At 29.5% G+C, this 24654-nt stretch overlaps 1 protein-coding gene across 1 annotated transcript in view; it reads right to left on the bottom strand.

Annotated features, from left to right (window-relative positions):
• The window catches only part of LOC117171459, a 190082-nt gene extending 165743 nt beyond the window's left edge, over positions 1 to 24339 (bottom strand). Inside the window, exon 1 of the mRNA XM_033358799.1 lies at positions 23727 to 24339. The gene's annotated coding sequence lies outside the window, so the exon portion shown is untranslated. The remainder of the gene's footprint in view (positions 1 to 23726) is intronic.
• Positions 24340 to 24654: the final 315 nt, after the last annotated feature.

Raw genomic sequence — 24654 nt, 5'->3', positions numbered from 1 at the left:
CATTTCTGAAAAAAGGTTCTTCATACGATCTCTCTAATAGCTTAATAAAAAAGCACCTGACCGGAATTCGAAAGTTCTGTGGTTCGATTCCCGGTGGAGCGAAAAGAGTAGATATTTTTTTTAGAAAACATTCTATTAAAAAAATTTTTAAATTTATTTTCCACCTAATCTGAAAATAACGTTAAGTATTTTCTGATATTTCAAGAATTAAGTTGATCGATAGGTTGATTTCTATTTCCACAAATTAAAAATGATATCTACGGTGATTAATAGTAACTACCTGTGATGGTAATACAGATTCCATTAAATTATTATTACCATTCTGTGACCAAAATATAATTATTCATAATATGATGATTAATCATTGACTGTAAGCTTCATGAAGTTTATAACAGATCTCGACAGCATTTTTTACAAAATTGACTATAAGCTTAATCAATTCGACGCTAGAGGGAAGGCGTTATTTTTAACTTTAACGAATTCATCCTCTAAAATGTTTCAAATCACACTTGAAATATTTTTATATTTTTTTAATCAAAATATTAAGAGTACAATATTTTTACTTTTAATATCTCAAAAATAAAGCAGATTTCAAGATTTAATATCTATATTTTTCACGGTATCGTCTTATACTGTAAAAATTGAAGTTTGAAAACCATTTATTAAAAATTATATTATAAAAAGTTAAAGCAATAGAAAATTTTAATAATATTTCAGGATCCTGATAAATTTTACAGAATTAAAAAATTTGTAAGGGACTTTAAGGAATAATATTAGATTTGATGTAATTTTACAGTATTTTGTATTATTTAAAAATAAATTTGAAAGAATTTATTCCAAAGAATTTCAGGATTTTAAAGCTTTCTAGAGACTTTAAAGTATTTATTTTGAAGGATTTTAATCATTTTAATGCATTTGAAAGACTCTCAATAAGGTATTTCAATTATTAAACAGGATTTCAAAAAATTCGATCTATTTCCCAGGATTAATTTTTCCTAACATTGTAGGATATTTTAAATTAAAATGTACGAAAACATTTTAATAGATTTCGATGGCTTTTAACAGATTTCAGTCATTTCCTAGGATTCGAATGGATCCCAATAAAGTATTTTATTTTTTTCTTCGGGATCTCAAAGGACTTCACCGAACTAAACAAAGTTAAGGGATTTAATAGAATATTATCAGATTTTATGTAACCTTACGGGATTTTGTAATATTTAAAAATAAATTTCAAAGAATTTATTTACAAAAGTGTTAGGATTTCAAAGATTGGTCGAGATTTAAAAATATTTCAAGGTATTTCTAAACATTTCAATATTCGAAAGGTTTCAGAATTTTGCAATAGATTTCAAAGATTTTAAGAGATTGAAATAATTTTAAATTATTTGAAAAACTTTCAATAAGGTATTTTAATCATTTTTCAGGATTTCAAAGTATTTCAAATAAATCGAGCTATTTCCAAAAATTAATTTTTAAAAGATTTAAGGATAATTTAAATTAGAAGATACCAAAGCATTTCAATAGATTTCAAAAGATTTCAAAGGATTTCAGTAATTTTAAAGGATTCGAAAAGATCTCAAAAAAAGTATTTTTTTGATTTCTTCGGGATCTCACATGATTTCATAGAATTATAAAAACTTAAGGGATTTTAAAGAATACTATAGGATTTTATGTAATTTTACACGATTTATTTATATTTTGAAATTGACTTCAAAACATTTATTTAAAAGAATTTTAGGATTTTCAAGATTGTAGAGATTTAAAAATATTTAAAGGTATTTATAAGCATTTAAACATTCCAAAAGATTTCAGAAAATTTAAAAGATTTTAAAGGATTTCAAACATTTTAAAGTATTGGAAAGTTTCTTAATGAGGTATTAAAATTATTTTTTCAGGATTTCAAAGACTTTAAAATAATTATAGCTATTGCCAAGGATTACATTTTTTTAACATTTCAGGATATTGCAGAATACAAGATACAAAAACATTCCTGTAAATTTCAAAATATTTCAAAGGATTTCAGTGATGCTAAAGGAGTAAAAAAGCTCCTACTAAAGTGTTTAATTAATTTTTCCAGTTTCTCAAAGCATTTTTAAGAATATAAAAAATGGTAAGGGATTTCAAGGAATATCCTCAGATTTCATGCAGAATCATGGGATATTAAAGGAGTTTTTTAATATTTAGAAAATTGTAAATAACATAGGGCCTCAAATTGAAAAAAAATTGCGTGGAATAAACGGACGTCTCCTATATGTATTTGAAGTGCTGAATTAGAATCCGTTGAGCTTTTACCTCCAGCACGTCAGGATTTTAGTGCAATTGCAGAAAACGTGATAAAAATTGAGTTTTTCAATTTTTTTTTATATAAAACAAGTCGGACATGTCTACATCTATCAAATTCTTATTTAAAACAACAAAGCTTATACCCCAAACCCGAAAACCCCAAAAATACCAACCCACAAAGCCCGAACCCCAAACCTAAAATCCCTAAACCCCAAACCTCAATTCTTCAAACCCCTGACACACAAGCCCTAAGCCCCAAAACCGCAAATCCCAAACCCACCTCCTCGTTGGTTATTTCGTGGTTCGGCAAAGAGCAAGTATATTAGTTAGAATATCAAAGAATTTACTTTATGTCACAGGTTTTTCTGGTTTGTGGGTTTTAGGTTTGTGAGTTTGTAGTTTGTGGGTTTGGGGTGTGTGGGTTTAGGGTATGTGGGTTTAGTGTCGGTATGTTTGGGGGTTGCTGGTTCAGGGTTTGTGGGTTAGTGATTTCTGGGTTTGAAGACCAATAGTTTGTAGGTTGAGGATTTTCACATGTGGGATTTGTAGGCTTTGCATTTAAGGGTTGACGATTTATGGGTATGTGGGTTTGGGGTTTGCTTGGTTGAGGTTTTGGGCTTGTGGGTTAGGACCTTGAAGGTTTGGGGTGTGTGGGTTTAGGGTATGTGGGTTTAGTGTCGGTATGTTTGGGGGTTGCAGGTTCAGGGTTTGTGGGTTAGTGATTTCTGGGTTTGAAGACCAATAGTTTGTAGGTTGAGGATTTTCACATGTGGGATTTGTAGGCTTTGCATTTAAGGGTTGACGATTTATGGGTATGTGGGTTTGGGGTTTGCTTGTTTGAGGTTTTGGGCTTGTGGGTTAGGAGTTTGAATGTTTGAGGTTTGGGGTTTGGGGATTGTAGGTTTCGGTTTTGTGAGTTTGGGGTTTGTGGATATGGGCTTAGTGGGTTTGGGGTGTAAGGGTTTAGGATTTGTGGGTTTAGAGTTTTTGGATTTGGAGTTTGTAGGTTTAAGGTTTGTGCGTTTGTGGTTTATAGGTTTGGGGTATGTAGGTATGGAGTTTGTGGGATTAGGGTTTGTGGGTTTGAGGTTCATGGGTTGGTAGGTTTGGGATTTTCGGGTTTTGGGATGTAAGCTTTGTTGTTTTAAATAAAAATTTGATAGATGCAGACATGTCCGACTTGTTTTATATACGAAAACATTGAATTCAGCACCCCAAAATACGTATCGGAGACGTCGCTTATCCCCCCAAACTTTTGTTTCAAATTTGTGGTCCTGTGTAATTTTTTTACAAAAATATAGAGTTTTCGAAGCTTTTTAGAGATTTCCAAACATTTAAAGGCACTTTCATAGATTTGAAGTATTTTAAAGACTTTAGGATATTCAAAACGATTTTAAAAATGTCAACAGATTTTAAGAGATTTTAAAGGTATTTAGGTATTTTGAAGAATTCGAAAGGCTCTCAATAACGTATTTAATTTTTTTTTAGGATTTTAAAGGATTTTATAGACCATTAAAACTTTCCATTTTGGTTAAAGTTATAGATCATCAGATTTTATGTAAGTTCAACGAAATTCGAAGGTTTTTATAATATTTTCAATAAATTTTAAAGCATTTATATAAAGGAATTGAGGGATTTTAAAGATTTGGAAAGATTAGTATAGTTTAAAAGATTTAAAGGAATTTATTAGTTGTTTAAATAGTTAAAAGGATTGTAGTCATTCTACAAGATTGGAAATGCTATCAATAACATATTTTAACAATTCTTCTCAGGACCTTAAGGGATTGCATATAACTCAACAATTTTTAAAAGATTTAAATAAATAATCAAAATATAATCTGATTTTATATAATAAAGTTAATTTAATTAAATAATAAAGTTTTAAGAGTTTAGATATTTAAAGGGATTTTTAATATTTCTAGGGATTTCCAATTATTTAAACTTTTTTTTAAATATTAGAAAATTTAAAAAAATCTAAGAAATTTCAAACTATTTCAAGAGATGTTTATAGATTTAAATATTTCAGGGTATTTTAAATGATCTCAAAGCATTTTTCAAAGCTACAAAAAATTCTAAGAGAATTTTTAAAGATTGCAAAGTATTAGAATTATTTTAGAGTATTTTAAAGGGTTTCAAGGAAGTTTAAAAATATTTTCAAAGTGTCAAGAAGTTTTAAGGAATATTATCAGATTTCATGTATCTTCAAGAAATTTTAAGGAATCTTATAATATTTTAATGAAATTTAGCAGAATTGATGACAATACTTTAAAGAGGTCTAAGAATTAAAAAAAAAATTTTAAGAAATTTTTGAATATTTCAAATTATTGCCAATAATTAAAAATATTTTAGGGTCTACTTTTCTGGATTTAAGGACGGATTAAACAGCAAGACAAAATTTAAATGAAATTATATAATAAGTAAAAGTCTCTAAAACATTTTCTAAATTTTTATAATGTCTCTAATTTTTTGTTAAAAATATAAACCTAAGTAATTTGGTAACAAATTACAAAAATGGTGATCTAAATCTTTCTCTCAGATTTTTAATTCTTCTCACGTCCCGTTTTGCTGGTCGAAAAAATACAATGATGCATAAGCCACATTAAATAATTAAATATGTGCTATTAATCACAAATAATTATCAAAAATAAAGTTTTTGATGAACATACTGTTTAAATTATCTTTTATTTTAAATATTTTTTACGGTAATTTATAATTGAGTTGTATTTAATTAGACGTTGTTGAAAATATTTTGAAAAATTACGTAACATCGGAGAGGGGGGGGGGCACTTAATAACTACTTGTTACATGGAAAGGGGAAATTGCAAAACAATGACAAAAGGGATGTTACGTCAGTTAAGGATGCCCTCATATCTGGAATGTACATTAATGTAGTCAAATTCCACATTCAAGCAAATACCGTACTCACGTAAGAAAAAATTGACCGTTGCATTGTTGGAGAATAGATAAGATATAATACCGGTTTGTAGTTGCAAACGGATATAACCACTGCAAGCTTCTAGGGAACGATGTATAATTAATTAAGTACCGTATCAGAAACTATTCTGCAATTAACAGCTACAGAAAGTTTTTAGCCTTTTTTGATAAATGTGTGAGTTCGAACACTAGTTTTTGAATTTGATTTGCAATATTGAAACGTATACTTTGGTTATTTTATTAGTAATACTAAAAATGCTTTAAAAATAAGAAGGAAGTTTTATGGTAAGTCAAGCGCAGGTGTATTTTATGCAATTTTCGAAAATTATTGAAATCTTCACCAATTACAAAAAATCCTTTAAAAAAATTAGAAATTCCTTAAAATTCTTCAAAATCTAAAATTATAATATAAAATCTTGGGATATCTAGAAAATTTTTGTGCGCAATTTTTAAAATTCTCAGGAAAACCTTATGGTAAGTCAAACGCACGTGGATTTTATGCAATTGTCGAAAATAACTAGAATCTTGAAAAATTATGTAAAATTCTTTACAAATATTAGAAATTTATTGAATTCTTTCAGAAAATTACAATATTGCATAAAATCCTTCAAAGTCTAATAAATTACTCTGAGATCTTTAAAACTTTCAGAAAACCTTAAGAGTTTCACATTCGCTTATAATTCCTTAAAACGTTTTGAAACCTTAAGTAATAAATTAAAAATGATTGCATTTCGCACGATGGAAAAACTACTCTGCAATTAACGACTATCAAATTTATTTACTGTTTTCTGACAAGCATGTCAGTGCAAAACTTGTTTTTTAATTAAATTTTTTAGTAATGTCATCGATATCTCAAGAATACGAAAGAAGTCTTATGGTAAGTCAAGAGCGGGTGTGTTCTACGCAATTGTAAAAATCCATTAAAATCTTGAATATTTTATAAAATCCTTTAAAAACATTAGAAACCAGGTGTATTGTGCGCAGTTGTAAAATCTACAAAAACTTGAAAATTCTTTAAAATCCTTTTAAGACATTAGAAATTTCTTAAAACTCTTTAAAATATAACAATGTATTATAAACTTCTACAAAATCTAGTCAATTATTCTAAGATATTTCAACTCAATTATTAAAAAATAAGAAGGAAATCTTATGGTAAGTCAAGCGCAGGTTTGTTCAACGCAATTGTTAAACCCTTAAAATCTTGACAAAATCTAGTAAATTAATCTGAAATCTTTCAACTTTCTGGCAACCTTGGGAGCCTTTCAAATTCTCTCGGAATTCTTCAAAACCTCTTGAAGCCTTTGGTAAAGAATTCTTTTCACTGAATTCCCTACAGTAACAGAAACTATTCTGTATGGAACAACTAAATTTTTTTTATTTTTCTGACAAATACGTGAGTGCAAAAACTCGTCTTTCAATTAAATTTTTAAAATTGAAACGTTTTATCTGGTAATGCCATGAGTGATGTTATCAATGTCCTAAAAATACGAAGGAAGTCTTATCGTAAGTCAAGCGCAGGTGTATTATGCGCAGTTGTAAATTCTATCAAAACTTGAAAAGTTCTTTAAAATCCTTTGAAAACATTAGAAATCCCTTAAAAGCCTTTAGAATCTTGCAATATTTTATAAAATTCTACAAAATGTAGTCAATTACTCTAAAATATTTCAAATCAATTATTTAAAAATAAGAAGGAAATATTATGGTAACTCAAGCACAGGTTTGTTAAACGCAATTGTCAAATCCTTAAAATCTTGACAAAATCTAGTAAATTAATCTGAAATCTTTCAACTTTCTGGCAACCTTGGGAGCCTTTCAAATTCTCTCGGAATTCTTCAAAACCTCTTGAAACCTTTGGTAAAGAATTCTTTTCACTGAATTCCCTACAGTAACAGAAACTATTCTGTATGGAACAACTAAATTTTTTTTATTTTTCTGACAAAAAAAGTGAGTGCAAAAACTCGTCTTTCAATTAAATTTTTAAAATTGAAACGTTTTATCTGGTGATGCCATGAGTGATGTTATCAATGTCCTAAAAATACGAAGGAAGTCTTATCGTAAGTCAAACGCAGGTGTGTTGTGCGCAGTTGTAATATCTATCAAAGCTTGAAAAATTCTTTAAAATCGTTTGAAAACATTAGAAATCACTTAAAGTCCTTTAGAATCTTACAATATTTTATAAAATTCTACAAAATCAAGTCAATTACTCTAAAATATTTCAAATCAATGATTTAAAAATGAGAAGGTAATCTTATGGTGAGTCAAGCGCAGGTTTGTTCAACGCAATTGTCAAATCCTTAAAATCTTGACAAAATCTAGTAAATTAATCTGAAATCTTTCAACTTTCTGGCAACCTTGGGAGCCTTTCAAATTCTCTCGGAATTCTTCAAAACCTCTTGAAACCTTTGGTAAAGAATTCTTTTCACTGAATTCCCTACAGTAACAGAAACTATTCTGTATGGAACAACTACATTTTTTTTATTTTTGTGACAAATACGTGAGAGCAAAAACTCGTCTTTCAATTAAATTTTTTAAATTGAAACGTTTTATTTGGTGACGCCATGAGTGATGTTATAAATGTCTTAAAAATACGAAGGAAGTCTTTAAATTCTTTAAAATCCTTTGAAAACATTAGAAATCACTTAAAGTCCTTTAGAATCTTATAATATTTTATAAAATTCTACAAAATCTAGTCAATTACTCTAAAATATTTAAAATCAATTATTTAAAAATAAGAAGGAAATCTTATGGTAAGTCAAGCGCAGGTTTATTCAACGCAATTGTTAAATCCTTAAAATCTTGATAAAATCTAGTAAATTAATCTGAAATCTTTCTGGCAACCTTGGGAGCCTTTTACATTCTCTCGGAATTCTTCAAAACCTCTTGAACCTTTGGAAATCAATTTTTGTCACCGAATTCCATAAAGTACCAGAAACTATTCTGCAATGAACGATTACAGTTTTTTAAAATATTTTTTTGACATATGTGAATGTAACCACTCGTCTTTTAATTTAATTTGCGAAATTGAAATCTCTTATTTGGTCATGCCATGAGTAATATCGTAAATGCCTTAAAAATACTAAGGAAGTCCTATGGTAAGTCAAACGCAGGTGCATTGTGCACAGTTGTAAAATCTATTAAAAACTTGAAAAATTCTATAAAATCCTTTCAAAACATTAGAAATCCCTTAAAACCCTTTAGAATCTTGAAATATTTTATACAATTCTACAAAATCTAGTCAATTACTCTAAAATATTTAACATCAATTATTTAAAAATAGGAAGGAAATCTTATGGTAAGTCAAGCGCTGGTGTATTGTGCGCAGTTGTAAAATCCATTAAAAACTTGAAAAATTCTATGAAGTCCTTTCAAAACATTAGAAATCCTTTAGAATCTTACAATATTTTATAAAATTCTACAAAATCTAGTCAATTATTCTAAAATACTTTAAATCAATTATTTAAAAATAAGAAGGAAATCTTATGGTAAATCGATTGGAATACCGTAAGATTCTATGAAATCTTTAGAAGTATTTAAAAATTTCAAAATTACTGAAATCCTCTTAAACTTTTAAAACTTTAGAAATCTCTTGAATTCAACCCAAAAAATCCTTAAAAATCTCTCGAAGTTTTTTGAAATTTAGTGAACTCCAGTAAAATTTTCGAAAATAGTTTGATATACTATAAATTCTTGAAAATATTTCTCGAAAAATGGCAAGTTCTTTGAAATGTCCGGAAATATATTAAAATCTTTTCAAATTTATCAAACACCTGTAAAATACTTTGAAATGTTTTAACTTTGTAAAATCCCTAAATCCTAAAATTGCTAAAGCTCTTTTAATAATCTTCCAAATCCTGGAGAGTTTCTTGAAACAATGTTAAATCTCTTAAATTTTTGTATAATCCCCTGAAATCCTCAGAAACACTTTTAATATTTCGGAACTTTAAACAAATGTTTGAAGTATCTAAAAATCGCTTGGAATTCCGGAGAATTCTTACCAATCTGTGGAAATATTTCAAAATAATGGAAATTCTAGAAATTTCTTGAAGTCCGAAAAAATCAAAATCATGAAAAATCTCTTTACATTTATTTAAATTTCGTAAAATTATTTAATATTAAAAACAATTAAAAACATTTTGTAATCCTCGGAGATATTTTTTAAAAAAATTCGAAGTCAAATTCATAGTTGAATGCAATAAAATTGAATCATTTCACAAGCATTTTAATAATTTCATAAATATTATCACACTTTTTAAAATTATTTCAAATATTTGGCAACAACTTCCAAAGATTCCCTACAGATTTTAAGGATTATCCGGAAACTAGAAATTTCTCAAATATCTCAGATATAATTTTTAAATTTCATCAAGATTTCAATGATTTTTCAAAGATTTCTGATATATTTCAATGATTTTTTTTAATTTCAGCAATTTTAAAAATATTGCCAAATATTTTTAATATGTCGCAAGGATTTCCAAATTTTCCTGAAAGATATCACAAAGTATTCCAAAGGATTTGCATTATTTCACAAAGATTTCATTAATTTTATAAATATTATGAAATATATAAAAAATATTTCAAATATTTGACCAAAATTTTTAAGGATTTAAATTATTTACCGAAGATTGTTTAAATTTCACAAAGATTTTAAATATCTCAAATATTTCACACAGATTTCAATGATTTCCAAAAGATGTCAGATAGATTAAAATTATTTCCGAAACACTCCAATAATTTCACAAATATTACAAAATATTTAGAATATGTCGAAAAGATTTCCAAAGCTTTACGAAGAATCTTACCAAAATTTCAAAATGATTTCCCAAATATTTTAAAACCATTTTAAATATTCCGCAAAGATTGCACAGATTTAAAAAATGTTTCAAAAAGATTTAAATAATTTCCTAATCATTTTAATAATTTTATAAATTAAAAAAAAAATTTTAAATACCATATGTCGCAAAAATTCCCAGATCTTTTAGAAGGATTTTGCAAAGATTTTACAAAGATTTCAATGATTTCACAAAAATTTTAAATATTTCAAATAAATCGCAAAGATATTGAATAGATTTAACAAATTTTGGATAGATTTATAAGTTTTTATAAATACTTCGATTATTCTACAAAAATTTCCGTTAGATTTCAAAAAGTGCACAAAGATTTTATATATTTCAAAAAGATTGAAAAAGTTTTTAGAAAGAAATTATAAAATTTTTAATGATTTTCCAAGGATTTCAGATAGATTTAAATGATTTCCCAAATATTTAGATAAATTAAAAAATATTACTAAATATTTACAATAGGTCGCAAAGATTTCTAAAGATATCATGAAAATTCACGAAGATTTCAAATATTTCAGAAAATTTTCACGAAGAATTAAATGATTTGCCAAAGATTTCAATTTTTCACAAAGATTCCAAATATTTTATAAATATTTCAGATAGATTTCAAAGACGACACAAAGATACTACAAAAAATAAAAGTTTGACAAGGATTTCGGATAGATTTAAAAGATTTCAATAATTACACGAACATTATCAAATATTTGAAAAATATTTCTACAATTTCGCAAAGATTTCCAAAAATTTGAATGATTTATCAAAGATTTTAAAGATTTCACAAAGACTTAAACTATATCGCAAAAATTTTCGAATCCAAAGATTGTGAAAAGATTTCAATTACTTTCCAAAGATTTCACAAAAATTATAAAGATATGACAAATATTGTAAAGAGATTTTTAAGATTTCACAAGGATTTTCATGATTTCCAAATATTTTTAATTTGTCACAAAGACTTTAAATATTTCACATAGATTTCAAAAATGTCGCAAAGATTTTAATGATTTCCCGAAAATTTCAAATAGATTTAAATGATTTCCTAAACATTTCAATAACTTTAAAAATATTACTAAATATTTAAAATATGTCGAGAGAATTTCCAAAGCTTTCAGAAAAATTTCACAAAGATTTCAAAAGAATTTCAATGATTTCCGAAAGATTTCACAAACATTTTTTATGTTTCGCGACGATTGCAAGGATTTCAGGAAGATTTCAAAGAATCCCAAACACTTCAATAATTTAAAAAATTTTACAAAATGTTTTACAAGGATTTCAATAATTTAATAAATTTTATGAAATGTCTTAATAGTATTTAAAATATTAAAAGATTTTATGAAGATTAAAAAGATATCACGAAGACTTGAAAAATTTCACAAAGATTTCAAATATTTTAGATAGATTTAAAAGACGGCACAAAGAGTTCACAAAAATTATAAAAGTTTCACAGAATTTCAGATAGATTTAAGAGATTTACATAATTACATCAATATTATAGAAATTCCTAAAATTTCACAAAGGTATTAATGATTTTTCAAAGATTTCAAAGATTTAACAAAGGTTTCAAATATTTTGCAAATGATTCCAGATAAGTTTCAATGATTTCTTCAAGATTTAAAATATATAGCGAAGATTTCGGATAGATTTAAAAGCTTTAAAAAATGATTTAATTATTTTCCGAAGATATCATCAAGATTAAAAAAAATTAAACGATCTGATGAATTTAATCCTTCGATTTGAGACAGTTAACCATAATTAATTTGCAAGATTGAAACGTCTAATCTGCTGATGCAATTAGCAACGCCAACAGAGTTTTTTTAAAATAGAAAGGAAGTCATACGGTAAGTCAAGCGCAAGTGTATTTTATACAATTCTCCACCCGCGAGCGGATTATCTACACACGTGTGTGGACTAACGTGGATTTCAAATATTTCCAAATAATTCAAAGATGGCACAAAGATTTCACAAAAATTATAAAGGTTTGGCAAAAGTTCGGGTAGATTTAAGAGATTTACATAATTACATTAAAATTTAAAAATAGTTCTAAAATTTTGCAACGATTCCAATGATTTTTCGAAAAATTGGAATATTTCGCCAAGATTTTTGATAGATTGAAAAGCTTGAAAAATAATCCAATTATTTTACAAAGGTTTCATGAAGATTTAAAAAAATCAAAAGATCCGATGAATTTGATCCTTCAATTTAAGAGAGGGGGAGGTAAGTAATAATTTTGCTTCTTACTGGTCGATTTCTAAAATTAACTATAACAACAAAATTATACATTTTGTTAGCAAATATATAACTGCAACCACTCGCCTCTGAATTTAATTTGCAAGATTGAAACGTCTAATCCGCTGATGCAATTAGCAATGCAACAGTGTTTAAAAAAATAAAAGGAAGTCATATGGTAAGTCAAGCGCAGGTGTATTTTAGACAATTCTCCAACCGCGCGCAGAATTTATATACATGTGTGTGGACCCACGTGGATTAAAAATATTTCCAAAGATTTCAAAGATGGCACAAAGATTTCACAAAACTTATAAAGATTTTGCAAAAGTTCAGATGGATTTAAGACATTTACATAATTACACAAAAATTAAAAAATATTTCTAAAATTTCGCAAAGATACCAATGATGTCCCAAAGATTAAAAATATTTCGCAAAGATTTCGGATAACTTAAAATGCTTTACAAAACCCAGACTATCCGATGAATTTATTCATTCGATTCTAGAGAGAGAATTGGGGGCTAATTAATACGTTGCCTCTCTCTGGTCGATTTCTGCAATTAACCATAACAAAAAAATTCTAAATTTTTTTAGCAAATGTATAAATGCAACCACTCGACTCTAAATTACATTTGCAAGATTGAAACGTCTAATCCGCTGATGCAATTAGCAATGCCAATAGTGTTGAAAAAATAGAAATGAAGTCTTATGGTAAGTCTTATGGTAAGTCAAGCGCAGGTGTATTTTATAAAATTCTCCACCCGCAAACGGATTATCTACACACGTGTGTGGACTTACGTGTACTTAAAATATTTTGAAAGATTTCAAAGATAGCACAAAGATTTCACGAAAATTATAAAGGTTTGGCAAAAGTCTTATCCTCCGATGAAATTAGCAAAGCAACAGTGTTTGACAAATAAAAGGAAGTCATATGGTAAGTCAAGCGCAGGTGTATTTTAGACAATTCTCCAACCGCGTGCGGAATGACTATACACGTGTGTGGACCCGCGTGGATTTAAAATATTTTTAAAGATTTCAAAGATGGCACAACGATTTCACAAAAATTATAAAGTTTTTGCAAAAGTTAAGATAGATTTAAGACATTTACATAATTACATAAAAATTAAAAAATATTTCTAAAACTTCACAAACATACCAATGATGTCCCAAAGATTAAAAATATTTCGCAAAGATTTCGGATAACTTAAAATGCTTTACAAAACCCAGACTATCCGATGAATTTATTCATTCGTTTCTGAAGAGAGAATTGGGGGCTAATTAATACGTTGCCTCTCTCTGGTCGATTTCTGCAATTAACCATAACAAAAAAATTCTAAATTTTTTTAGCAAATATATAAATGCAACCACTCGACTCTAAATTAAATTTGCAAGATTGAAACGTCTAATCCGCTGATGCAATTAGCAATGCCAACAGTGTTGAAAAAATAGAAAGGAAGTCTTATGGTAAGTCAAGCGCAGGTGTATTTTAGACAATTCTCCAACCGCGCGCGGAATGACTATACACGTGTGTGGACCCGCGTGGATTTAAAAGATTTTCAAAGATTTCAAAGATGACAACGATTTCACAAAAATTATAAAGGTTTTGTAAAAGTTCGGATAGCTTAAAATGCTTTTAAAAAATTCAGACGATCCGATGTATTCAATCATTCGATTCTAGAGAGAAAAATGGGAGCTAATTAATACGTTGTCTCTCTCTGGTCGATTTCTGTGATTAACCATAAAAAACAAATTCTAAAGTTTGTTAGCAAATATATAACTGCAACCACTCGCCTCTAAATTTAATTTGCAAGATTGAAACGTCTAATCCGCTGATGCAATTAGCAATGTCAACAGTGTTGAAAAAATAGAAAGGAAGTCTTATGGTAAGTCAAGCGCAGGTGTATTTTATACAATTCTCCACCCACGCGCGAATTGTGTACACACTTGTGTGGACCCACATGGATGGCTGAACAAATGCTTCTATGGTTTGTAAAGCAAGAGCCAAAGGCATCAAAGAGTAAATCACACTAATGCTAACTATTTGATGGGGAATTATCAGCCCAGGTAGGTCCCACGGCAAATTTCAAGGGGCAAATATTGAAATTCGTACATGCAAAAAATTTTTGATGAATGACTTTGAGAGGCCTCACTTGCTGGAGGTAAGATTGCGTATGATTAGCGAATCGTTTATTATTCAACGAATGCAGCTTTGGCTGTAATTAATATCAAGAGTGTCAAATGACTCCTCTTACTGTAATTTATGACTGCCCGATGCCACTACAGAGCTACTAACAGGTCGGAGTGTGAAGAGTGTTACTTAAAGTGTTGGTATAGTGAGTAACATAATACTTCGTAAAGGTGTGATTTTAAGTACGAGATAGTCAAAAGACTTGGTGATCTTAGGGTAATGATATTCGTTCTAAAATTTACATTTAGATCTACCTCATTTATGACCTTGCGCTCTAAAGTTACGGAGAGAGGAAGTAATTCATGAAGTACAAGTGCTCTAAAGATTAGAAACTACTATTTTTGTACTACTTTTTAAATTTTAAATTAAATAAAAATTAAATTAAATTAAATTAAATAAAAATTCTGTTAAATTAAATAAAAATTAAATTTAAATTAAAACGAATTAAGTAAAAATTCTGATTCAAACAATCAGAATTCTTGTTTGTTTAACAGGAAAAATTAGTAAGGGCATATTTAAACAGAATTCTGGTTGATCTAACCAGACATTTTTTTAGTGCTGACTTTTCCCTGACGAATTTTTTTTTTTCCCCTTAATTTGAACTATTTTTTAGGTATGAATTCAACCTTACATCTAGAATGTTCACGCCATAAGATTAATTTTCTTCTAAAAAACGACAATTTTTTATCAAATAAAATGAATTTTTAAACTAATAAAAATAAATTTTCAAGGAAAAATAGAGCGGTTCAATTTTTAGTTACAAAAATAAATGTAAAAAAGAAATTTAATAAAATAGTTCCATTTTCAAGAAAAGAAATTAATTTTGTAACCAAAAGGATCAAGTTTCAGCTGATAAGATTATGTGCCTACCAAAAAAGATCAATTCTAAACATAATAGTTGAACTTTCACCTAGAATAGATCAATTTTCTGAATAAAACAGAATAGTTATATTATCGGTAAAGAGTATAATTTTTCAGCAAATAAAATAAATTTTCAGGGAAAACGTTTAATTTTCAACTAAAAATATATAACTTTAAACGAAATAAACAAATTTTAAACAAAAAGGAGGGCTTTCGACTAAAATGATGAATCATAAGCATGAAAAAATGCATTTTTAGCAAAGAAGTTTCTCTTTCATTTAAGTGGCTTAAATGTCAATTAAAAAATATAATTTTTTAACGGAACATGCAATTTTTTATATTTCAATCTATAATATTTTTATTAAAAATCATTTTTAACCAATAAAGATGCAATTCCGACAAAAGTAAATGAACTTTAAAACCAAATTAAAAAAAATTTCAACCAAGAAGAATGATTTTTCAGCAAAATTTTTGAATTTTGAATTAAATAAACAAATGGACTTAAAATTTTATTTAGCAAAAATTCCCTGTCTTTCTGAAATTTCATTTATCGAAATAAATTCTTAGTTCGTTCATAGTTACACACATTTTATAGACATAAAATATTAATTATAAATGAAAATTACAAACAGATTGAAAAAGTTGCCACTTTGGCTAAATATTTTGTTTGTAGAAAATAAAATGTTAATATTTCTTTAAGAAAATGTATACTTCTCGTTTCTATTAATAATAATGAACGACTTACAAAACTAGTCATTTTCATTATTCGATTATCACTTGCTATTGATTAAAAAAAGATTTTTTCCGGAAATGAATTTCTTGTTGAATTTAATTTTTTTTCGACAAATAACATTTATAAGAGAATATTTATTTAATTATTTGTTGGTAACAATAAAAGCGGAGACATAAGAACGCTTTATATCAAAATAAAAAATTATTATTCAAGTGTATACAATGTGATTATAAATGCTTTTAAAGCATATTATTCCTTCGTTTTATAAAAATGAAAATGTTCTAAGATGCAGAAAATGTAAAACTTATTATGCATTTAATAATTTGTTAATATGAATGACAATTAAGAATCAGCGACGCATTTTCTTAACAATGAATTATTCTACGGTTGATTATAATAATTTTCAGTGGATAAAATAATTTTTTTAATGTAAATGTCACTAATTTTGCGATTTATGTAAAATTTTAATTATTTTAATAATAAATATTAATCATTCATAAGCTTCGATGATCATTCATGAATTTAAATCTTATTTAGAACTGTTTGAATAAGAAAAAAATATATACGCACAGAAAATATGAGAAAATTTCTCATTTTTTTATTAAAATGCTTATAACAATAGCAATCTTAAATATTTCATAAAAGCTTGTTAAGATTATTAAAATTAAATGAAAAGATATAATTGTTCATTGAAAAAAATTATCTTGTATTCTTACTTCTATATGAACCAATTTATTTCTATTTGAACTAATTTTTTTCGATACGCCATTTTATCCACCCTTTTATGCTGCATCTTGTCTTTTGTTTATGATTGATCTTAATCAATCTTATTTTATTAGATATTTGTGAAATCGTGTCCATTTCTATCTTATTCTTTAAAAACGGGAATAAAATTCAACAAGTTTTCCCAGAAGAAAAGTAGGATGAAAAGCAATAAAATTTTATGAAGAGAAATAGTATCCTACAAATCGGAAATGCTATACAATTTGACAGAAATTAACGAAACTATTGAAAAACTAGATATAAAAGATCAGGACCCTTGCCTAAATTATAGGCAAAGTAAGATTAGATTAAAACTAAGTGATGAATAAAATAAACAGTAGAAATTCTCAGAAAAAGAAGAGAAGCCCGTCTCAAATCAATTTCTGTCTCAATTCCTCTATCTTTTTTAACCTTTCTCCAATATAAATCCCGTAAATTCCGGACGAAGTAAATAATTTACTTAAAATATGTAAAAGGATCGATTTCCAGAAGAGGAATTAAATCAACTTTTGTTTCTACCACTGGGTTTTTTTATTAATGATCCTATTGTGACAACTAGTAATATCAAACCAAATACAGTGAGACTATTTCTATAAATATTACTATTCTTACCCGTAGAAATATTGCTACTAAGGGTACCATTATTGTCAGCGAGACTGCAATCATTTCATTAATATGGTTAATTTTACTGGTACCATTGATAAAAATTAAAATTATATTGATTGATAGCATTAGTAGATGACAAATGTTACCATTGTGGTCACTGGTATCATTGCTACCTTAGGTACGATTCTTATCGATGATGCTGGTACCATTTTATCAATTCCCCTAGTTTGTGGACTTTTTTAATGATGAGGGTTTCTTTAATGATCCGATGTAAACAACTTGTTCTATTTCTGACAGATGCAGTGGGACCATTTCTACAAATGGTACTACTGTCATCAAGGGTACCACTGCTACCGAGTCTACGATTATGATCTGACATATGATCTATGGTACCCTACCGCTGATCAAATAAATTTCTATCTCAAATTCCCTATCCATTTTAACCTTTTTCCAACAAATTTATCTTTATATCTTCTAAGCACCTGCTGAGCTGCATACCATCTATCTTCTTGCAACCGTTAAATAAATTTTGAGTAAGTCCCGTATAATCCGGTTGGAGTAAATAACGTACGTAGAATGTGTGGTAAGATCAATTCCCAGAAGTCTGTGTTATCCATCAACGAATAGAAGACGTTTTTCTTATAGCGGTTTCGTCGCACGCATGGAGCATTGCAGGCACTATTGCAGTAGATAGAAAGCAGTGACCTAGTCGGTCGCATTCGATGGACGATTAAGGGTCACGTGGGGGTTCTGCCAGTGCCACTGTCACTGCTCAGTTGCTCACTGCCACTGGCAATCTGGCATAACATTGCCCGCAAAGACAGACAGTGACGCTTCGCAAAGCGTTCTCATCGAACCGCTACCAGGAATGCACCCGCTAACTTGACTTGCAGCATGAAGCATCTGAGTACAGTTTTGAGCCCCTCTTGGAGGAGTACAGGAGTAGTTAGTCACTCGTGTGATCGTGCGAGACCGAGAGAAACAAGGGAGATGAGAGCGTGAGAGAAAGAGAGCGGGAGCCACCATATAAGAGAACGAGATGTCCAGTGGGTCCAGCGGACAAGAGGTGGGCCCAAAGCACGTGGACCCTGGAGGTCCGAGAGGAAAGATCGGCACTAAAATTTGGTGAGGCCTGCCGACTGACCACATTCCCTCCCCACTTCATTTAACCATGCCTCTGCAACTTACATCTTTGCCGCTCTCGGTACTCCAGGATGATCTGATCCCTATTCAGGAATCCCAGATTGCACTGATCGTATAGAGGATAGCAAGGGAAAGATTTTCAGTATTGAAAATGGATCACCGGGCTTCGAAATATTTCTTGAATAACTATTCATATTTTGTATTTAGGCAGTGATAAGATGGAATGAAAATTGATAGGCTAGATTATCATCAGTAGATATCAATGGTATCATTGCTACCAGTTATTTCCATCTAGAATTTGTATTATTGATACTGTTAGCACTGATACAATTTGTGCAATTTATAAAATTTCTTTTCATGATACTAGTATCATTTCTACTAAGTAGTGATATCATGAATATCAATTAGCTTAATCGTCTATGAGCCAATCATATCAATGTTCATTGTTACAAAACTAGTTGGTTGATGTTTTTTTTGCTTGCTGATTGTTTCTGCACTAATACTATTTCTGTCAATTCTAGTAGGACTATTTTTACAAATATTGTAATTACTACTACTGGTACCATTTCCACCAAAGATACCATTCTTTTCAGTTACGCTGGTACATTTTTATTGATATCACTGATCTTATTGCTACCACTAATAGTAATTAAGCTAAAGAAACCTACAAACACCTTACTCCATTGAACCCAATCTTACAGCAGAGAAACAATTTTTTTATGGGAATAATTTTCATCAGATTATTATAAATTTTATTTTCCTCTAAAAGGTAGTTCCAAGGATCATTATGGCAAAAATAGATGGCGCTAAGTATTTATTTTATAATTCAACTAAAATTTCTATGGAGTTAGGACGATTAAGCATTCCATAACATGATGATAAAAAAGTCTGTCCGCTTGGCGGACACATTTTCGTGATTATTCTCATACTTCGCGCTCGATAATACTTTTCTCTTACGCTTCGCGCCCGATAATGTATTTACCTCACACTATGTGCTCGGTTCTTGTATCTTTCCCAAATTTGTGTGCAGGACTTTTAAACTTGAAGGTCAACTCATCGGCAACTGTAATTTTGTTATTGTGAATTCTCTTTGGTTAAAACTCCTTTGGCTTTCACGAATACATTCTCAATACGTACTTCGTGCTTCTCACTCGATTTTGTCCGAAATGCAAAGCTAGCTACACTATCTTGAATGCTATGATAACAAATAATAATTAAATATATAAAATAAAATGATACAATAAAATAAAAAATCATATACAAATTTTATTTGTTATTATTACTTTAATATTTGTTCCTTATTTCGCAATAATTTTCATTTTCAGTTGCTATGAAAAATCTATCATTTCAATATATTTTTATTATTACAATTCATAATATATGTCATTATACAAAAAAATGTATGATTAAACATTTTGTTGCAACTTGTGCGGGCTTTCAATTTTCTTTTCTTTTAATTCATTATGTTATCCTTTACGATTTAAACGAAAAATACGTATCCTGATGTAAAGTAGGTAGAAGAAAATTTGTGGATATAATTTAGGCGAATAATTTTATAAGTTAAAATGTTATTTTAGCTTATGTCGTTTTTCCCACACAAAATTGTTTATTTTAAATCTATTCTTGTAACAAAAGTTTATTAAAATTTTGTACATGTTTTTTGAATGCACGGTTTGTTTTAATTTGTCAGTTTTCGTACCACGCATCGTTTTTCCAAAGATTTTATTTTTTTTATTTTAAATATTATTTTTATAGATTAAAACAAAAGCTATTAATTCTGTCAAAAAATATTAATAAAAATATTTAGTTTTTTTTTGTATAAACAAAACCGCATCATTTTTTTTCGTTGCATGTGTCGTTCGTCTAAAAATTTAATTTTTCATGCTGTTTTTACGAATAAAACAAAGGCTACGCGTTCTATCAATAAGTGATGAATATAAAACATTATAGATAAAATTTAAAAAAAAAATAAAGAAAGAATAAGTAGGTCCTTTTTGGGTGCAACTTTTTATGCAATTATCTTTTGTCGTATCTTGCATAATTTGAACGCATTTGAGAATAACAGGGGGGGGGGGGGGGGGGGGCAAATTTAACACAAATCTAATAACTTATCTGGTGAGAATGTAAGAAATACATCAACTTGCTAAATTGATAATGTGAAGTAAATATTTCTATATTTTTTCCAATTAAACAAAAATTAATTGACACAAAAAACGAAAAATCTGTATAGATATAAATAATATTTAAACTTTGCTCTAAGCATTCACCGTCGGTGATACTTTTCTTTTTATTTATTATAAAAGAGATTCAATTTGTGAAAAACTAAATACTCTTTATCCCTAATTTTCTAAATTTGTATAGAATTTTCTAAATATTTAACAACTTTGAATGAATTTAGTCATGGGTAAAAAATGGTCAGAAATTTTCTACAAATAAGAAAATTATTATCACTGGTACCCTTTCGACAAAGTTTGCCATTTTTGAGAGTGATGCTGGTACCATTTCATTGATATCGCTCTTTTCACTGCTACCACTGATACCAATTATATCAATATTTGTTGCTTCAAATAATTTTTTATTAATGATTCTATGTTAATAATAAGTACTGTGTCTCAATTCATTGGGACCATCTTCAACAAATGGTACCATTTTTGCGAATGATTTCATAAGACCATTGCTACCAAGGGTACCATTCTTTTCAGTGAACCTGATACCATATTCATTGATACCACTAATTTGAATAAAACGACAAATACTAATCGTATAAATATTCATACCTAGCATTTCTTTGTTAATTAGCCAATTTATAAAGTGGTACTATTTCATTTAATCTCCTTGATACCATTTCTTTAGATGTAACAATTGTTACCACTTGTACCACTTCAATAACATCGCTAGTTTGATAGCTATCAGTGGTTTTTTGTTAATAAACAAACTAGTAATGCAGAGAAACTTATACCACCAAAAGAATCGAATGATAATTTATTTTCGTACCTTAAAGCATATATTGCAAACTTGTGAAAATTTTTTCGCGAAATGATCCGACATGATATGATATATGGGACCCTGCAGCTGATCGCAGTTCACTGGACGGGGGTGTAGATTTAAAGGAGGCACGGGAGAAAGGAAACGTGTTCCTACTTCTTGCAAGTAAACAAGAATGCCCAATCTTCCTCCCGTTACATCAAAAACCAGTCATGGGCATTCTGGATTTCGTTCTGGCGTGAGAAACAACAGGGAAAAGTTAGTTCACTTTTGAACAGATTTCAAGTTCGCTCCCTGGAGCTTAAGTTAAAAATCTAAGCAAAAATTAATAGCTGCAAACTCTATTGAAAATCAGCCATTATTAAAATGAAACCTGGCGTAATAATTAATATTTGGATTGTTAATAAGTCAGCTTATTAAATGGTATACTGAATAGGTCAATAAAGCTAACACAGTAAACTTAATGGCCTATTATTATGTTGAGATCGTATCTCAAACTGCTTCACATAAGACATATTACAACACTCACGAAGTGTTTACGCATATCGTTTACGGCACATAGAAGATTCAATTATGTTATTACCTACTAAATCGTAGCACTTCGTCATGAACGCAGATTCTCATAGCATTCTCGTCCACTCTGTCTTACCATATCTTGCATTAAAGTCCATTTATCAAAGAAGTTATATTTTAAAATTTATCATTTGGAAAGGAACGGTAATTACATTTTCAGATTAACCACAGATTACGATGATACCTGCAATTTATAAATATAGATCGAATCTAATAAATTAATTACTTTTAATTTGATTTAATTAATTCAATTTCATAAATAATATCCTCAATTGCTGCATACTCAGATTTTTTAAAATAAAAATTAATTTCCTCCTTTAAATAAATAATTTTACAACAATTAGGTGAAATAATGATAAATTAAAACGAGGTTGCATGCAGTCTATTTTCATTGTAGTTTCTGTACATTAGTTATTCTCGTGTTCGGGTAACGGCACCAATTAGCAGTCAGGAACCTTCCCTCTTACAGGCAGATTACTTATATGTATTGGTTTAGTTATTTACTTGTACTAAAACCACATGATTGTGTGAATTATGATCATTATCCGAGTTAGACTCTTAACCTTACTCACTGAAGTTAATTACTCTTATCGAACTTCCCTAATGAGAAAAATACAATAGGTTACCCGCCGGAAATTAAAAAAATGTCTATCAACTGGTACAATTGCCCTTAGAAATTCTTAGCTGCATAAATATTTGATCAGAAACAACGCAGTAATTGACACTAGCTAATTATCCTAAACTTCCCAGGAAATTGTTTTATCATTAATTAAGATTCAAAATAAGAAAATGATTGATTACTATCACTTAAGTTGATGGATCACATTTAATATATTGCCATTGAATAAGGACATGTTTTAAACTCTTAATTATTGTTAGTCTCTATTATTTTTTTTAAACCTCTAGTTGGTTTATAGATTTCTACCAAATATTTAAACAGAAATTGAGAAAAAATTGTTCAAAAGGGTTTAACGACGGGTCGGAATGTTTTAATAGTCAGTAGTTCGCGAGATGCTTTAGATATCAGCTGATCGAAAAAATGAAAGATGCAGTATCTTGAAGATCAAGAATTTTATGACCAAATTACTTTAAAGGGTTATTTTCTCTACTCAGATATGAGAAAATTGAGCACAAGCCATGAACGCAAGACAATTTTGTTTGAGTGCATCAAAAATTGCAGGATAATAAAATTTGAATTGGTTAGGGAAAGTGTCTTAAAAGTTATTTCCAAATTTATCTTTGCAGCTAAATGGTGTCATTGATACTAAGGGTGGTATTCTATTTTTATCAATCGTGCCAAGTTTCAAGAGAACAACGATTTTAAACAGTGAAGATAAAAATGTTATTTACACAATTGGTTATTACTGATGACATTGCTACCAGTGGTAAAATTTATAAACTCTGCTTCAATAACCTAAAACTAAAAGAATCTAGTACTTAAGAACCATTATTTACACAAACTTGTTCTTTTCCATAAAGTGTGAATAGCTTAAAAACTATTTCAAATCAACGAGATATCGATTTGAAAAAACTTGTATAAAAAATGGTTCTCAGTGGATTTCCTTGTAAAAATGTTTATCAGCACTTTAATAATTCTTACCTCGTGAGCGCGGAATGCGCGAAGTCGCCACGTGTTACCTGGATCCAAGCAGCTCCGCGTGCCGCATCCCGACTGCCACCGAGTGTTTACCCCCCAGCCTTTTGGTCCAGGAAATGACCCACCCCTCTTGATCGCGTCGCCCCTATACTTCGCACGTCCTGATCGAACAGATTACAGTTCCTAACCGAGTGAGGACAACCACCAGTGTCGATAAGAATACCGATAAGAAGCAAAGACACAGTTCACATCGCTCGTTTCTCTTTCCAGGTTCTTTTCAACTCGACCACAAAATCACATGTTCCTCCCACTGCGATCCAAGTCAACAAGTGCGACAAATTGAAGACAGTGATGAAAATAAAATGTACGGCTGATGATATAGTCAGGCTGGTTGATTGGTCGTAGTCTAATAATAAGGGGTTGGTGACAACGGGTTGATAAGATACTTCTGATAATAGATTAAGGGTACCAAATTTGGGACACCAGATTAAGGACTGATAGAGTTTCTTCTGATGTCAAAGAATCGCACGAGATTTATCCGCACCGCATTCACCCTCGAAGCACGAAAGTCGCAGCACCAATCTAGGATTTATCAGTACTCTACTAGGTCGCTCTATGTCCCGTCGCGAGGAAGATGTTGTGCCGACTGATAAACCGTCTAGTTACCTCTGGTGAGCCCCTAACGCTAAAGTCGCCGTTTGTAGCGACAGGTGCTCGTAGAAGGGAGAGGGAATCAAGAGGATGGCTCGTGTGAGCAGAGGGGACAGGATATAGCTCGCAGCACCAGAGAACATCGCCAAGTGGATACGACGGTAGGCAGCCAGCCAGCCAGTAAAGCAGCCAGCACGAGCAGACCGAAGAGGGCAACGACACCGCTGCGAGAGCCGCTCGTCGGGCTTCGACACATTTACCGAAACGCGATTATCTCCCC

Source organism: Belonocnema kinseyi, chromosome 4, assembly GCF_010883055.1.
Source record: "Belonocnema kinseyi isolate 2016_QV_RU_SX_M_011 chromosome 4, B_treatae_v1, whole genome shotgun sequence".
NCBI classification, from domain to species: Eukaryota; Metazoa; Arthropoda; class Insecta; order Hymenoptera; family Cynipidae; genus Belonocnema; species Belonocnema kinseyi.
This window is presented reverse-complemented; position numbering and strand designations above follow the sequence as displayed.